The sequence below is a fragment of the Vicugna pacos genome, chromosome 13, assembly GCF_048564905.1.
Source record: "Vicugna pacos chromosome 13, VicPac4, whole genome shotgun sequence".
Classification (NCBI taxonomy): domain Eukaryota; kingdom Metazoa; phylum Chordata; class Mammalia; order Artiodactyla; family Camelidae; genus Vicugna; species Vicugna pacos.
In genome coordinates this window covers 8,338,557-8,345,092 of record NC_132999.1, presented here as the reverse complement: position 1 = coordinate 8,345,092, position 6,536 = coordinate 8,338,557, and the positions used below count along the sequence as shown (strand labels likewise).

Sequence of the window (6,536 nt, the reverse complement as noted above, 5' to 3'; positions counted from 1 at the left end):
TTCTCTGGCCATTGAATAAAGCTTATGCTGGTTCTATCTCAGCACTGGCTTCCTAACTAGCTGTGGGGCTCCCAACAGGAAGAGAACCTTTCCCGCCTCAGAGCTGGGCGAGGGCCCAAGTCAGGTCCGGTCAACCAACTCAACAACAGAATGCACTGGTATGGACTACAAGGTGCTAGTCCTCCCTATTGGAAGATAACATGTACACAAAATTGCTCAGCTGTTGGCCATGTACTAGTTTGGGCCAATGAAATATAAGAAGTTAGTATCACTGCAGGGCAAAAGCTTTCAGAGCCTATGCATGCTTCTCCCCTCTCCCCCCAAAACCAGGAATGTTCCAGACAGAGGTTAGAGCGTAACACCAGGGCCCAGCCATGATGCTCAAGGAGCATAAATGAGGAAAAAAACTTTGTGGTTTACTAGGACTTCGGGATTATTTGTTGCTGTAGGCAAACCTAGCCTTTCTAAATGACGGAAGTTGCACTGTACAACAGTTGGGAAATTATTCAGTCTTTTCAGTTAATTACGCCGGGATGAAAGTAGCTCCTTACGTAAAAGAAGTTTTAGAAACTCTCCCCTACCGCACAGGCATACACAAAAATTAATTATAAGAGAGTTGCAGGTCTACAGCAAAACAAAATGCTTTTAGCAGGTAATCTAGGAATATTTACGACTCTAGGATAGCAAAAGGCTTTTTCAAAAAAATACAAAAAGCATTATCTATAAGAGAAAAGACTAATAAATTGGATACATAAAAGTTAAAGCTTCTTTTCACCAAAATATACTATTAAATGCTCCAGAGCATGGGGGGAGGACATTTGCAACACATGCAACTGAGAAAGGGCTTTTAAACAGAATACACAACAATTTTTTTGAACAAAATCCTTAAACAGCCACTCACCAAAAATTTATCCAAGTGGCTGGTAAACATACGAAAACAAGCCAAACTTCATGAATAGTGAAACGCAAAGTAACACCAAACTTTAACACCATTACAGACCCACCAAAGCAACTAAAATGAAAAGAACAGGCAAGGCCAACTGTTAACAGAGAAGTGAAGCAACTAAAACTCTCCCCCACCTTAATGAAGGTATAAATAGCACAATTGCTTTGGTGAAGAATTTGGCATTGCCGGCTAAAGTTAAAGGAACACATAGTCTATCTTTTGAAATGCACACTTAAAAGAAGTATGTACCTTTGCCGGACTTCGCGATCCGTGGCCAAGATCTTCTTCCAAAGGAGGACCTGCCGCTGAAGTGAAGTCAGCAAGAAGCGGTGCGCGGCCGGCGTCTTCATTACACGCTTCAGCTGCGGAGAGCGTCGGCCAAGGCGCGCCCCTTCCGGGGTAGCGGCTCCTAGCCACACCCACCCCTGGGAGGGGCGGAGCTCTGGAGGCCGGCCGTTTGGGCTTCACGTTCTTGCTCCAGACCCGCCTTCCAAGTTTGGCAAGACATTGTCAGGCCTGTACTGCCTCTCAGCTCCTTTCTCTGCCCAATCCTGCTACAATCCCCTTTCCTCTACCTAAGGAAAGTGCGTAAACAACATGGCATTCCCCAAGTTCCATCTTAGCATGTGCTCCTGGGGAAGTCAACCTGCAACAGCTGGTGTTGGGAGTGGTCCGCGAAAGTTGCTGACAAGCTAGGATGAGGCTCGCTCCCAACTGGCAACGGGAACTCCGTCAAGAGTGGTAGGTGGTAGGCAGGCACAGGTGTGGATCATACTGCAAACCTTTCACTGGCAGTGAATTGGGAGGGTGTGCTGGGGAGAGGGAATTCACCCATATCAGGCTTTGGAGATGTTTGGAGAAAACAGTACTCTTAGGCTTTGAATGACTATTGTTAAGCACCATTATTGCTCTACAAAAAGATCTCAGCTGTGGGCAAGGACCTGGTAACCCAAAGCCAGTTGTGAAGCCTCAAGGGCCTTTTACGTTGCATACAAAGAAGTTCCCACCAAACTTTCTCGGTAGGATTGGAGACACTGAGAATTAGCAGTTACTGCTACTTGCAATAACATGGATGAATCTCACAAAATTGAGTGCAAGAAGTCAGACAGTAAAGGATAAATATTGCATAAATCTGTATTCTCTAAAGTTGCTGAAACAAACTACTACAAATGGCTTAAACAACAAAAATTTATTATCTCACAGTTCTGGAGGTCAGAGGTCTGAGTTCATGATGTCAGCAGGGTTGGTTTCTTCTGAGAACTGTGACGGAAGAATCTGTTCCAGTCTCTCTCCTTGGCTTGTAGGTGGCCGCTTTCTATGTCTTCACATCATCTTCCTTCTTTATGTGTCTGTCCAAGATTCCTCTTATTTTTTTTTATTGAAGTGTAGTTCATTTACAGAATTATATTAGATTCAGGTGTATAGAATAATGATTCAATATTTTTATAGATTATACTCCCTTTAAAGTTACAACAAAATAATAGCTGTATTTCCCTGTGCTGTACAATGTTATCCTTGTTGTCTATCTATTTAATACATGGTAGTTTGTATCTCTTAATCCCATACACTTATCTTGCCCCTTCCCCCTCCCCTCTTCCCACTGGTATCCACTAGTTTGTTTTCTATATCTGAGTCTGTTTTGTTTTGTTATATACATTTGTTTGTTCTACATTTTCATTCTACATATAAAGGATAACATAATATATTTGTTTTTCCTCTATCTAACATTTTTACTAAAATATATTACTCTCTAGGTTCACCCACATAATTGCAAATGGCAGAATTTCATTCTTTTATGGCTGAATAATATTCCTTTGTGTATGTATACCACATCTTCTTCATCCATTCATCTGTTATTGGACACAAGGGTTGCTTCTATATATTGGCTATTGTAAATAAATAATGCTATTATGAACATCAGGGTGGAGGTAGGTCTCTTTTCAAGTTACTAGGGGTTTGGGGTTTTTTGGGGTTTTTTTTTTTTTTTGGTTATATACTCAGCAGTGGAATTACTGGATCTTAAGCTAGTTCTACTTTTAGTTTTTTGAGGACTCTCTTATTCTGTTTTCTCTAGTGGCGGCACCAATTTACATTCCTACCAACAATGTATGAGTGTCCCCTTTCTCTACATCCTTGCCAACATTTGTTATATATAGACATTTTGATGTTAGTCATTCTAACAGATGTGAAGCAATACTTTATCGTGGCTTTGATTTGCATTTTCCTAATAATTATTAATGTTGAGCATCTTTTCATGTGTCTGTTGGTCATCTGTATGTCTTCTTTAGAAAGACATCTCTTCAGGTCTTCTGCCTATTTTTTAATCAGGTTGTTTGTTTGTTTTTGATATTAAGTTGTGTGAGCTGTTTATTTATTTTGGATATTAGCCCCTTTTCCATCATATCATTTGCAACTATTTTCTCCCATTCAGTAAGTTGTCTTTTCATTTTGCTGATAGTTTCCTTTTCTGTGCAAAAGCTTTTAAATTTCATTGGTCCCATTTGTTTAGTTTTGTTCTTATTTCTTTGGCCTTAAAAAACAGATCCAAAAAAAATATTGTTACGATTTATATCCAAGAGTGTTCTGCCTGTTTCCTTGTAGCATTTCTGTGGCTTCTGGTCTTACACTTAGGTTTTTAATCCACTTTGAGTTTATTTTTGTATACGGTGCGAGAGAATATGGTCTAAATTCATTCTTTTACAGGCAGCTGCCCCGTTTTCCCAGCTCCACTTATTGAGGAGACTGTCTGTTCTCCATTGTATATTCTTGCCTCCTTTGCTGTAGGTAAATTGACCATAGGTGTGTAAGTTTATTTCTGCGTTCTCTATTCCGTTGCATTGATCGATGTGTCTGTTTTTGTGCCAGTACACCCATTCTGTAATACAAGTATTTCATATCCCTGTAACTTCCCATATCCTATTTTCATCTCTCAGCTTGAAATTGTCTTTCCAACCTAACTGATGACTTCCTACTGATCCTTTAAGGTTAAGATTCATATGTGTTCCATTACTACTTAACAAAATAAAATTAGTTATTCTATCAGTTGTAATTCTATAGCCCTATTTGGAGATATCTTATATTCTTTTCTCTACTTGTACGTGATAAAACAGTAAAAAAATTTTAAAAATGCATATTCTCATCTACAACTACAGAGGCTGCAGTTTGTTGTATGTGTTGCTGTGTGTTATATGTGAGAGTCACGGATGAGAAGGCATTCAGAACTTTGAAATATTTCTAAGTAAACAGAAAACTATGTTTAATCATCAACTCAATCAAATAGTGTATGTATGTATGTCTAGGCTGGGGTTCTCTTTTTCCTTACTCTTTTCTTCTCAGCAAGGTAATGAGTATATTTTTTCATAAAATAGGCAAATTAAAAAGCAATAATATTAATAATACTGATACATCAAGCATTCCTCAAGTGCCAGGTACCAGGCTGTTGTAGGCCTTACACATACTAACTTATATAACACTCCCATCAACCATCAAGGGCTTGGCACTATTATTATCTCTATCTTGTAGATAAAGAACTGGGACTCAAAGAGATTGAGTAACTTTCTACGGTCGCAAAGCTCCTAGTGATAGAGCCAGTATTCAAATGTAACAACATTTTAGCCCTTCTTAAAGTCTTAACAATTTACTACCTAAAAAGGATTTAGTTTTCTTTCTTTGATGATATATTCTTGGTTTAAGATGTGGTTGCTATTTGTAAGGAAGGGGTTTACTTGACTATTAGATATTAGACTGTTTGAAAACCTCCGAAAGTTTCAGGTCGCTTATTGCCATCAGCAGCAGAGGATGACACAGCTGTGTGCTTCCAGGTTGGAGGCAGGACCCTGAAGAGGAGGCAGAGTTAGAGAAAAGACCAGGAAAACTTGGAGCGATGAGGGGAGAAGGAAGAAAACCATTGCGATGGGTCTTGTAGACATTCACCACAACTATGCTGTACTCTGGCCTGAAGTATAAAGAAATGTTTTTGCAACAGCCTTGGACTCCATGTGTGTGTGTAATGAACTAGTAGTAACACTGATGATGAGAACTGCTTCTCTTCCTGGACATTATGGGCACAACCTAGGGGTTACACACGAATGCAAGTTTACCAACAACGCACCATACAGTTTTTTTGCACAGAATAGGTATTTAATAAATATCTGTCTCCTTTTATTAAATTATGTATCACACACTTGATTTTTCACATACAGAGTTCAACCTTTAATTCAACAGAACCAATAGGAAGGAATCAAACTAGTAAGATGTCATTACATGCAGCTAATATGTTTATTGCAGTGGACTTAGTGATAAAAATAGATAAGATGAGAGAATTTTTAGAGAATGGGGAGATTGTAAAAGAATTTTTACTTTCAAACCAGAGGCATAGAATCTTAACTTTCACTGAGAGGTAATGGGACGTAGTAAAAAGACTCATAGACCAGTAATCAGAGACTACATTCTAGTTTTTGATCTACCATGAAAAGGCTGCATGATCTTAGGCAAGTTTTGACTCTCCTTAACTTTCTCATGTCAGGAATATTGTGAGACTACAATAAAGTTGTCACAGCCCCACATTAAAAAAAAATGTGTTATTTTATTGTTGACCACACCACCTTATGCACATTAGGCACTCCATGAAAATCTGCTGATCAAAATTAAGTGCCTTCATTTTAACACTTTAATGGCACATGTATATGTCCCTACTGATATATAAAAGTATAACAATAAAAGTAGGTGAAATGTCTTAATCATGTTATATACAATACTTACTTCTTACAATGACACTGTTACTGCTCTTGTTAAACCCATTTCACACATCAGGATTATAGAGGTTACATAACTGGTTATAAAGTTTCATAATTGGTAAGTACTAGAGAAAGGATTTAGCATCAGGTGACTGGACAGCAATATTCCACATCACTTCCATCATGAAATATTTTTCTGTTTAATACATAATTCTCTCTGAGCCCCTAAAATAGACATTCTCAGGGCAGAAAACATGCACACTACAGGCTCACAATTGCAAAATAAGTTCCCCCCCACCCAGTTCAGATCTGTTTCAAAGGCAAACACACACATGCACACAGTTAGAGCCACATAATATTAATGAGTGCCAGGAGAATAGTGCATGTCTGTGCTGAAATCTCTATGCTCATAGAGCTCTTTCTCATTTTCTAATTTCTTTGCTTTACATAATTATCATTTCCTGCAAAAATGGATGTAATTTGGAATATTTTAGTTAGGAAAGTTTCTATTAATTTTTAAAAAATGTTCTGCTTTCAATGCCACTAAGATAATCAGAACTGGTAATCCAAAGGAATAATATTGTAGCAAGCACCCTTCTCATCACTGTACCACCAATCCCCAAGCAGTTCTTCAAAACAAACAAATCAAAAGTTTTATTCAGATGGCAATATTTACTTTAAATAGGAATTGAAATATGTGCTGAACTCATCAGAAAAGGTCTGCTTACCTGAGAACCACGGAGGCAGCCAACAATACATTAGCATGGATGTTAATTGTCTCCTTTTTGATGATGTGTACAAATTTGCATTCCAGCTACCTGTTTCCATGAGCAAGTATAAAATATTTACCACTT

General features: G+C 38.3%; 1 long non-coding RNA gene across 1 annotated transcript; it reads left to right on the top strand.

The window, feature by feature from the left end:
* Positions 1–1,469: 1,469 nt before the first annotated feature.
* Positions 1,470–4,930, top strand: LOC140700871 (uncharacterized). The gene is made up of 2 exons (XR_012079592.1): positions 1,470–1,687; positions 4,768–4,930. It is a non-coding gene; the product is annotated as an uncharacterized lncRNA (long non-coding RNA).
* The last annotated feature ends 1,606 nt before the right edge of the window (positions 4,931–6,536 follow it).